Genomic DNA, 12,415 nt, shown 5'->3' on the forward strand with positions numbered 1-12,415 from the left:
GGATCATACCCACAGCACACGATGGTACCATATGTTTAAAACAATGCGGTATGTTTTCCAGGAAGTTTTCAATATATTCCTTCTTACAGCCCTTTTCCTCGCCCTGCTTCAAAAAGACAGCTGCCGCAGCAGAGATAGCCGCAATATTACGTAGTATAAAACATCTTTTTATACGGAATTTATAGATTGATTTAAAGAAGGCTTTGCAGTCGTGTTACCAAAAATACACTGGAACCAAGCTCTGATTTTAATGGACATTGCTGCCATTTTCGGGGATCATAGTCACCTCGAAGAAGTGTATATATGAAGAGGCAATTATTGTAAGGTAGCATTACACATACATTTACTTATTATGTCTGCTAAAAAGAACAATATTAAACTGTGGGACGTTGCAAACGAGTACTACACGTCAAAATGGGAAATAGTTTGCTTACAAAACCCACATCAGACCACGCAATCGACTCGTTTCTCAGACCAAACTTGTGCTATGTATTGAAGCGTATGTATCTGAAAGTGGCGGGCTTTTTGGCCGCTACAGATACCGGATACCGTATAGACTATGCAAAGCTTTATGGGTCAATGTATTACAGGCAGCAGTTGCCATTTCACCTACAGCACCACACGTGGGCGTTTCAGTTGCATTTATTTTTTGATGTCTACCCCACACCACCGAATGTGTAGGGCGTGTAGGTGCGCGTAAATTCGTAAATGGCGAAGTAACCCCATATTTGTTATTTTTACATACAATGTATTGTTCCCCAAAAAATTTAAAGAAATTGAGCTCAAAATAAAAATAAACTAAGAAGGCCTACACAAACAAACACAGACCTCAAAGAACAAAGAGAAAAATCGAAGTCCTAAGACAAACAAAAACAAAACATTATGCAAAAGCTCGAAATGTGTTATGCCATGTATCTCCGAAAAATGTACTATTCGCGAATAAAATGCTCTTAATAATTACAGCTATAAAAACGAGTGTTATTTGACAAAGAAACGTAAAACCAAGACAACAAAAATACTAAAAAATTTAAAAATCTCCTAACAAAACAAACAATACTCAGCTCATACACCGTGCATACAGAACGAAAACTAAACAAAAAGAAACCCTTAAAGGAGCCTTGAAGACAAAATACAAGTTTGTTTTATTCGAAAGATTTCGCGTTTTATACTGCCCCCAGCGCTTGCCCGGATAGAAAAGATGCTTTATTCACTGAGAAATTAATCAATTCAAGTTAAAATTTTGATTTTCCCGCTAAGTCATGTGTTTTCCTGCTCTGCAATGACATTACAGGAACCGAACGCTCTGCAGCTTAGGTTGCTGCAAGAGTCACGCGTCCGCCGATCAGGGTATAGACAAGTATACGCTGGCGCCGCCATTTGGGGTCACTCGCTCACGGCCGAAGCAAGTTATTGTATCAAAACCAGGCTAAAATTATCGCCGCAACATGGTTTACTGGCAAAATTTGAATAATCTTATTTACTCCGCGCTGCTGGGTCTCATTGAAAAGGAAAAGAACAACGCGTTCAGCACGTTCACACAATTGCGGCGGCACCGGACCGTTCAAAGGGTATCTCCACCCTGTACGGCGGTGATGGCATCGAGGTACCCTACGGCGGCGTTCGCACGTTTTTTTACGTAACTTGAACCTAGATGGAGCCACCATACCTTGGCACTTCGTTTTCTGCCTTTTGTTTGTTTTTTACGGTATTTAAACATGGCCTGTTTTCGCTCGCTTGGCAAATATTGTCACGTAGGACACCGTTGCTTGCGTCAATCGGCCAATGTCAGAGACAACCCCAAAGCTCAGCAGTGCTGTGCAGCCATACCAACCATAGTGCACGCAGTACCAACAACAGTACGCATCAGTACTTCTATGTTTACATGTGCTTCCGTAACTTCCGCTGTTTTTCCCACCATTCCTATTGCTTTAAAAAAATGCACTAAATTTAAGGACAAATAGCTCGTTCTGCAAGTTTATAAGCTCAGCCTAATTTGGGTTCGCTTTAGCCGGCCTCCGCCAATCGCAGAGCAGGCTGGTATGACATCATAGGTTCTGTTGCAGGAAATGAGAGAGTGAGTCGCATGGCCATTCCCTTTTTTCCTAATTATGTAGCATATTTAATCATCATCATCAGCAGCAGCAGCCTATCTACGCCCACTGCAGGGCAAATGCCTCTTCCAAAAATCTCCAATTACCTCGGTCCTGGGCTAACAGCGACCAATTTATTCCCACAAACTTCTTGATATCATTTGCCAATCTAACTTTCTACCGCCCTCTATGGCCACTCTGTTACCCTTAATGACCAACGGTTATCTTGCCTCCGCATTACATGCCCTGCCCACGTCAATTTCTTCTTAATTTCTACTCAGATTTCCATAACACGCGTTTGTTCCCTGACCAATTGTGCTCTCTTCTTGTCCCTTACTGTTACACCTATCATCTGCCACTCCATTGCCCGCTGAGTCGTTCTCACTTGAAGTTGAACCCTCTTAGTGAGACTCCTGGTTCCTGCCCCGTAGGTGCAGCTGTCATACTCTTTTTTCTTCAGGGGCAATGGTAGGCTGCTATTTATTATCTGAGAATGTCTGCCGAATGCACTCCAACCCATTCTTATCCTTCTAAATATTTCTGCCTCATGGTGGGGATCCGGGGCGCAACTTGGCCTATTCGCTTACCACTTCCACTGCCTGGCCACCCATATCAAACCGCTGTGATGTCCCGCGGTTATTGATGATTACGTTGGTTTCCTGCATATTATTTTCAGGCTCACGATTCTACTCTGTTTGTCCAGTGCGGAAAGCATGCTTCGCAATTCGTCCCCCGAGTAACTTAGCAAGGCAACGTCATCAGCAAATCTGAGGTTACTGAGGTATTCTCCATTAACCCTTACTCCCACCTGTTCCTAACCCAACATTTTGAATAGTTCTTGTAAACATGCTGTGAATAACATTGGAGAGATTGTGGATCATTGTCTGACGCCCTTCCTTATAGGTATTTTACTGCTCTTCTTATGGAGGGTGATGGTGACTGCGGCCCCACTGTAGAAATCCTCTAGTATTCTCACATAATGCTCACCTACCCCTTGGTTCCGTAATGCCTGAATGACTGTTCAGGTTTCGACCGAGTCAAATGCTTTCTCATAATCTATGAAGGCTATATATACGGGTTTAGCATACTCAACGCACTTCTCTATAACCTGATTTATCCTGTGAATATGGTCCATTGTTGAAAAGCCTTTACGGTGCCCAGCTTGACCTTTAGGTTGACTGAAATCTAAGGTTGCAAAAATTATGTTAACGATTACCTTGGTAAGTACCTTTTAGGCGACTGACCGTAATCTGATCGGCCTGTAATTTTTCAAGTTTTTATGCCACCTTTCTTATGCAATAGGAAGATGTTCGCGTTTTTTCAAGAGACCGGTACACATGCCGTCATTAGGCATTTCGTATACAGGTTTGACAGTTTTTCAAGTACAATGTCTCCGCCATCCTTTAAGGGGTCTTCTGCTGTTATCACACCCTCACCAGGTGCTTCGACCCCTTTTTTTTTCTTTCAAAGCTTTCCTTACTTCTTCGGGAATTACTGGTGGGATGTCTTTCCCCTCTGAAATACTTTCTCGTTCGGCAATATCCTGGATGACCGGCTACTATACAAATCCCTACAGAACTCCGCGGATACTGTGACTATTTCATCCCCATTTGTGATGACGTTGCCTTGCTTGTCTTAAAGTACATACATCTGATTTTTCCGCACGCCAAGACGCCTCTTAACTGCTTTCAGGCAACGTCCGTTCTTTACAGCGTATTCGATCCTCTCTATATTATACTTCCGTATGTCAGCTGTCTCACGCTTACTGATTAACTTTGAAAGCTCCGCTAGTTCCTTTCTGTCAGGTGGGGTGGAGATTGTCATGGTTTACCATTTCCTTGTTAGATCTTTTGTCTCCTGGGAAAGTTTACAGGTATCCTGTCTAGCCATCGTGCCCTGACTTCTACTGCACACTCCGTGATAATGCGTGTACGGTTATCGCTGGCTTCCTGTGTCATAAACTCTGCTTCCTCGGTAAGAGCTGAATATCGGTTCTCCAGAGCGATCCTGAAGTTTTCTACTTTACGTCTTACTGTTAGCTCATTATTCGGCTTCTCTAGTACTAGCTTGTTTCGGGCCCTCCTCAAATCTAGCCTAATTCTAGATCTTACCTTACGGTGGTCACTACACTTTACCCTTCCGAGCACTTCCGCATCCTTCACGACGCCAGGGTTATCGCAGAATATCAAGTCTATTTTTTTCTATGGTCCCCATTCGGGCTTCTCCATGTCCACTTCCGGCTCTCCCGTTTTCATAAGAAGGTATTAATTATGGGTAGGTTATTCCGTTCGGCGATCTCGGCTCGTAGGTTGCCCCTGCTATTTCTAAAGCCCATAGCATAGTTCCCAACTGCCTTGTCTCCAGCCTGATACTTGCCTATTTTAGCATTGAAGTCTCCCATAACTACGGTATGCAGTGTTTTATAATTTAGCCATTGCCGATTCCACGTCTTCATAGAGGCGTTCCACTGCTTGGTAGTCATGGCTGGACGTGGGCGCGTAGCCCTGTACCACCTTTAGTTTGTACATCTTATTGAGACTAATTACAAGGCCTGCTGCCCTTGGGTTGATGCTATAGATTTCTTCTATGTTTCAAGCTATGCTTTTATTGACTAGAAGACCCACTCTCAGTTTCCTTCTGTCCACTAGAGCACGGTAACAGAGGACGTGTCCGTTTTTCAGCACCGTGAAGCCTTCACCTGTCCCCTTATTCTCACTGAGCCAAATGACATCCCATTTAATGACCTTTAATTCCTTAAACAACACTTCTAGAGACAAGGTTGTCGTCTTAAACGTTGCCAGGTTCAGATTCCGATGGCGGCTCGTCCTGATCCAGGTATTCTTAGCACCGTCTGCTGCGTCACATGTCTGATCGCCACCGTGGTCAGTTGCTTCGCAGACACTGGAGACTGAGGGCCGTGGGTTAGTTGGCGCATTCATGGGAGGCTGTAGCCATTACTACACCAGGGTGGCCAATCCTTCTCTGGTGAGAGAGTGCGCTACTGACAATTGTCGCCGGGTTCAGGTTGCACCCCAAGCCCCATTCTGCACTTCCTTCAATACGCGGATTCTTGTTTCCATTTTTTATCTGGTGGAAATTGTTCGGCACCGGTATTCGAACCACAGTCCTTCTGCACGCGAGGCGGATGCTCTACCTCTGTGCCACCACTGCACCGCTTATAGCTTAATTGAGCGAAGCTTATTTGAGGGTTTATGCGGCTTTTTATATAGATTATTTGAGCGTTCAAACTGGTGTCAGAATGATAACAACGAGGCCGTCTTTTGATTGAACCAAACTTGTGTTTTGTCTTCATGGCTCCTTCTAAACATGCCCTCTTACACGAAAATAAATTCTGTTTACGCAAAAGCCACGTAATGCACTGTTTACGAAAATATTCATAGGTTTGAAAAGTCACACATTTTATTGTTATGGTACCGTAAATTGGAGCAAATGGCCGCAAGAAAAAATAGAAATTAGCAACAGCACCCATTCGTCAGTAGGGAAATGTTGAAATATTACCTGTCATTTTGGTAAACACATGCGTTATACCTTTTAAAGTTTCGGCAATATTCTGCACGACAGCTCTTCAGTACTGATGTGCCCAGATCTGCCGTAGCAGGAAGGACACCGACCCGCTGTAGTGGTTCAATAGCTGCGGCGTTGCGCTGGTGAGCGCGAGGACGTGGGTTCGGTTCCTGGCCACGGCTGCCGCTTTTATTTGAAGCGAGGAGCAAAAAGATTTTGGCGCACAGTAAAGATCCCCAGGTGGCCAGAAATAATCCGGAGCCCTCCACTACGGCGCAGCTCATAACGTGTGTTTCGTCGGCGCGCTAAACCCTACAACCAATCAATTTATCAATCTGCCCATATGTTTTATGACCAGTTTCAGAATGAAACCAGCGTTCATTGGCATTTTGCAAATTCCCACTCTCGGCTAGTCGGGTGTCTGTTAGCCTAATTACTAACGGATGTTAACTTCCCAATTATAGTAACCATAACTAGTGTCCAGCAGACAAAGGCACCCTTCTTTAAAATTTAGGCGAAGCGAACTATTTGTGCTTGAATATATAGGCTACACTACAGAATTTTTTCAATTGTGTCAAATAGCAGAGTAATGGGAGCTGCGATTTTTAATAGTTATGTATTCTTCATGGTATAAATAAGAAAATAGTTTGCAATTGCCATATAAAGTAGGTGGAATCGGGTGAATTGGTCTCGTTCGGTACTTATTTTCAAACTGGTTGCGATCACAGTGAAAAGTAGAAATCAGGAAAGACAACAAATAACATATGATGGCATTCGCATCAACCCTCAAACAAAACTACCAAGGCTATCTAAGGAACCTTGCCTTATAGATGACTACAAGCAAGATTAACGTATTTAAAAAGCAGTCTGAAGAAGATCTGTATTGCACAGAAAATGTTCTAGAGTGTAAAATTTCTCAACATTTAAAGGTTGACGAAAAAATTGAAAAAAAAGGGCGTAGTAGTCTGAATGTGACGCAAACAAAAGGTGAACGATGTCTGCATTTTGTCGCGGCATCTTCAGTGACGATAACGTTGGAAGAACGCGTCATCAGAGTAAAACGGTAAGCCCTAGTCGTTACAAGAACAGCGTCGACTGTTTCAGGTGCTCTATGCTCATTTCCAAATTTGTACGTGAAGGCGCCTACTGCGATAGAAGAAGTGCAGAGTAATTTTCTGATGTATATTGCCGTGAATTTTATTTTGCGCCCTGGTTTTACCCGAAAAACTATTCTTTTAAATTCCCGTAAAAAGGTACACTGCAATGTATAAATAGACCGCGTGCATACGCGAGCTGATGTCTTATGCCCTTCAGGTCAGGAGACAGTCTTTCACAACGTCATTTCGACATTTGTTAGCAAATAAAGTGAAAATTTTAACATACTTCTTCAGATACAGCATAATAATCATTATAAACAAAATGCGACTACCACAACACTTACTGAAAGTATACACGATATTGCTAGAGCCGTAAACAAGCAGTAAAACGCCCATTTTATTTTCCAACACTTCGCAAGGTGGCATTATCGCGTATAACGTGAGACCCTTGGTTTAAAACTGATCAGAGTATTTGATAATTGCCCCTTTATACTCTAGACCAGTAACCGACGATTACACAGCTAGCAATATACGAAGAAAGAGACCATGCTTCCGGCTTTATCATTATTAGTTCATTTGTTCCTTGGCTTAGCGTTCTACGGAAATACTTTTTGGCGTATGATGCCGACGTAACAAAGAACATTGTTATCGCCATCAGTATTTTGCGGAAGACATAATTTTTATCAAGCATCCCAAACAAAACAGGCAGCCCAACATTATCAGGAATGAATTGAGTATGGCGGGGGATTATAGCAGTGCTGGTGAAATGCTATTTAACGTTGAAAACTTTGGTGTGAAAAAAGAAATTCTAGAAGTAAATTTTCTCAACAGCAAAACGGCATTGCTGTTAAATAACTTCCCGAATTCGGCAATATTGCTTTTAAGACATCTTATCAGGATCAACATCGTACTTGCAAAATTATGCTACTACAAAAGTACTAAACGACGTTTTCTGATGTTCAGAAAGAACAAACCATGTCTCTTTTATATATCTGACGTGCCTCCTTCCGGACTATGCCACGGGAGATTGGTTCCATTATGCGAAAAAGAACACAGTTTTATGGAAACGCCAAGCATACAGCCGTGCAGTATAGGTGTACAGGCACGCGAAGTAATATTGTGCACTTTGTGGGCTTCATCAAACTCACCAATCGGCTCGGTTCGAGTGATGCGGTTGATGCTATGACGTCCACTTAAATTCTAAACGGCCAACTCCAGCCTGCCTTAATGAAAACAAAAATTCACGATCGGTGCGTCTTTTGGTGTTATTGCCCCTTCTAGTGCTTCATTCTGTGGCGAACCGTGTGGCACTGAAAGTTACTAGGTCTGTCTCCCACACAGGAAACAATCACAGAAAAATTATGTATAGACGATCTTGCTTTAGTGGCTCCAGCTGTTGTAACACTTGCGTTATAACTGTAATATTTCTGACATTATGTGCTGAGTTTGCTGCGCTATCTTTCTTATTCCTGCGATTGAGGCTATAACTTTTAATATCTTACAATTTTATGTAACAATTTTTTCTGAACAAAAAATGTCGCTGCGTACAATGTTTCTAATTTTTTTCCATTTGTGAATGCAGGAAAGTATTTGAAATGGTTTGAGGTGCCAAGTGCAATTATATTCATTGACAGTATATGCAATAAAAAAATCTAATATTTGCCACAGTTTTACTGATTGTCAAGCTATGAATCATATCGTTGACCCCTTTGAGAATTTCGCAATCATTCAACATACGTGAGAAATGACAGTTTACGTTCCAAGAGCTAAAATGAGAAATCTTTAGTAGACAACAGGGGCTGTTCTTTTGGCACCTGCTCTGCGGAGGGTATACTTCTTCAAAAATTTTCTGGCGGTTGCTGGCCACGCGGACTTTTTGACTATGGTCACGCCAGATGGCGCCCGCGCCCTCAACTGTTCGGAAAAAGAATTGCGGCTGGGTTGCACACACACCACTCGCTGGCGCTATCACACCTGGCGTTACAGGGCGCCTGGTGACGCTTAGTAGTAGCATGTGGCCTATAACTCCGTTTGGCAGATGCCAGTTTTTGCTGCGTGCGGGCTAGAAGGTGATGGCGGCTTTTTTGGCACAGTTCATGAGGGGAATGCGTCGTGCAATTTTAAACAGCTCGGAAAGTTTCAGTGCTAGGAGGACGGTGTTATGCTGTACGCCCCTCGTCTCCTCCCGTCACCTTTCCGGGTAACAATGTTCTGATTGGCATTGCGTACTGGGATGAGCGGGAGACATTTATTACGGACATTATTGCCTTTTGGGGCCGGTAGCGGGGCACTTACACGTGTCGGCCATTGAGACTCTTACGCCACAGAACCCTTTCAGTTTTTAAGTTTCAAAATCAAAGGTCATCATAGAAATTCATAAGGGGCAGCATTCCCAATACTAATTCGAATAAATGTCAATTGCAAATAAAAAGGTAAATGTCCGTATCTAGGTTAGCTGTTTACACGCGAAGAATGTGGTCCGGCAATTGTCAGCTCCGCAGCTGCCCTACAAAACATTCAACATTTTTCTGCTTGATGTACCCGCGTTGTGACGTATTTGCGGATGTATTCATGGGAAGCTAAAGTGACTGAAGCTATGTAATTAGGCTCGCGGTCTAAGAATAATGGCTTTTCAAATGGGGCAGCAGTTATTTGGGTAATTGATCGTTACCCTGGGTATACAAATACTTGGATGGTGGTATTTAAAATTGCTCTTTGAATGCAAAATGAGCGGTCGATTTAACTGTTAAGGTGATTCATTTTAAACGCTTAGGGGGAAGTTCAAACGCTACGAAAGTACCAAGTATTGTCGAGATAGTCGGTAATAGCTTTAACAAAACACTTCAAAATAGCTACACATAACTTTATAATAGGGTCGAGTATGTCGTTAACCACGTGGAGCTCAGTCAATCGCTTCAAGAATATTTCTTTTGAAGGCCGCCCTAACGCTTTTACAAAATTTGAAAGATGAAGTAAATACAATACAAATGCAACGTCGAAGACGTATTCTATAACCGAATGGTCCTTTCATAGTATCACCCGAGGATAGCTTCATGTATTTTAAGGTTAACACAACCAATATTCTATACAAATGATTCTAGCAGCACATGCGTAAATGGCCTGCTTAACGTGTCTCACGCACAAAAGCGTCTTCACAAACATGGACTGTCTGCTTTCCTCCCGTGGCTTAAGCATCTTACGTGTAACACACAAAACGAATCAGCTCGACCACTGAGGACGCCATAGAGGCCACATTAGGTGGTTTGACGTCCTCGTTTGAACCTCCCGCTGCACAGCGGACATTTCATTTGTGAGGACATGGGAGCTATAGCTCCGTGCGCTCGCCCACTTTCTTCTCTTTCCACTGCCAACGTATTAATTTATTTATTCGTTTATCCATTTCGCCATTACTGGCATTAGAGTGGAGGCGTACATACATGAAAAATTACAATGCAAGCAAAAACAGAGTATTGATTGATTGTAGGGTTTAACGCGCAGACGCAACGCAGGCGATGAGGCGCGCCGTAGTGGAGGGCTCCGGATTAACTTTAGCCACCTCGTCCTCTTTAACGTACGCCGAAATCTCGCACACACGGGCGTTTTTGCTTTTCGCATCCATCATATATGCTGCCGCGCCGGTCTGAAAAGGAACCCGCGACCTCGTGCTCACCAGCGCAACGCCTTAGCCACTGAGATACCGCGGCGGGTAAAATAAACACAGTAACAACGTCCTATTTATAGTAATACATGCGCACACCCACATTTTCACAAAGCCTTATCAAGCCCTTTATTATCAAACGTACTGACTGTTGCAGAAGGCAGGGCGTTTTTATCCCGGATAGTCTTGGGAAAGAAAGATAACTTAAGCAACTCAGTTTTGTTGCGATATTCACGTACTTTATGATGGTGGTGGTGTCGCTGCGATATGTAGTGTGGTGAAACTACTTCTCACAGTGTATCCTAACATGGTTGTAGTAACTATTACTGTGCCGCCACTTTTTCCTTCCTAGTACTAGCAGGTCCCACCCCAAGGACTCTTTTAAATTCGTCATGCTTTGAAGTCTTGCGTAATTTTCAGAAACATAACGAGCTGCTAGGTTCTGTACTTTTTGTAATTTTGTTTCATCCCTTGCTGTTGGCGGGTCCCACACACTGCATGGATATTCCAATACCGTTCTGACAGAGGTTTTATGTAATAGCTCTCGTAAACTTTGGGGGAACTGTTTCGTGTTTCTACGGGGAAATGGCGACATACGGCAAAAACATTAATCAGCGCTAAAGCAGGGACGACGAAGAAACACGTAACACACAACACGGTGCTCCTTCTTCGTCCCTGTTTTAGCGCTGATTAATTTTTTTAGCAGTATGTACCAACTCACCCACATCAAGCTTTTGTTACTTCAGATATACGGCAGGCTTTTGAAGTTATAAAATCTACAAGCAGATGCCAGCACAGTGTAGAAGTAAGTAAAACGCCTAGATACGTAAATTCACTAACAGTTTGCAACAAGTACCAGCGTACATAATAAACTCTTTTCAAGGCATTTCTTTTCTTCGTAAAACACATGTGTACAGTTTTTTTTTCAGGTTTAATGCCATGCCCCACTTGTGACACCACAGCTGAATGTTGTCCAAATCACGTTGTAACGCGCGCCTATACTCGAAATCTTTCAGTTCTCGGTACACTATACAGTCGTCCGCGAATAAACGCATAGAGTAGGCAATGGTTTCCGTTATATCATTTATATTGATTAAAATGTGCGGAAATTTTGCTGTCCTAAGGTGCTCCGCAACTAAAACAGGAAAATAGGTGTGTAAAGCTAAATTTATACCGTCTATATTTCCTCTCCTATAGTTAAGCTTTTTCTTACCGTTGGCTAGCGGAACGTTTTGATAGGTCACTGTAATTTCACAAAGAACAGCTTTATGATCGCTAATCCTAGGTACAGTCAACGTAGACTTGACCCAAGCCTGTTGTGTAGTCCGTAACAAATCTAAAACTTCCCCTTCCCCTTGTCGGCTCCATCACCATTTGGGTTAGCACAAAGGTTTGTAACAAATCTATTATGCCTTTTGCTGCGGCCGAATACAAGTGAACGTTGGATCCTTCATGGTTTTTCCAGGTAATCTCAGGTAAATTGAAATTTCCCCCTTTAACGAGATGGACTGCCTCAATCGAACACAATACAATATAAAAGTCGGTCATTATTGCTCTTGTTCTACCCAGTGGTCGATAAAAAAGGCAAACAGATAGCGTCTCCCCATTTGATAATTTGATTTTACACCATACGGACTCGCATTGACCAACATAAACGTCGATAGGGCAAGAACAAATAGTTTTATGCACTAGTATGAGCATTCCTCCTCCGTGGTTTTTCCTGTCTTTACGGTAGCACATGCAATCTCTGGGAAACACATCGTTATCTGAAGTACTGCTTTCTAGCCACGATTCAATGCCGAACACAGCAGAAGGCTGCGTTAAAGAACGCAGAGCATGAGAATCGTCAGTTTTATTTTTGATACTTCGGCAGTTCACAAAAAGAAACGATATGCTTGAAGCGAAATTCTCTTTACATTAGCTTTTTCTGACAACCTGTTTCAGACTTTCATCGTAGACGTGTTTTGCGTCGTTGGAGTGAAGCACATAATATCTTAACTTGGCTTGACCCGTCAATTCGGTGGTTCTGCTCTATTTCCCAAAGA

The sequence above is a fragment of the Haemaphysalis longicornis genome, unplaced genomic scaffold (assembly GCF_048455015.1).
Source record: "Haemaphysalis longicornis isolate Haplotype H1 unplaced genomic scaffold, Haemaphysalis longicornis Haplotype H1 scaffold_3, whole genome shotgun sequence".
Classification (NCBI taxonomy): Eukaryota; Metazoa; Arthropoda; class Arachnida; order Ixodida; family Ixodidae; genus Haemaphysalis; species Haemaphysalis longicornis.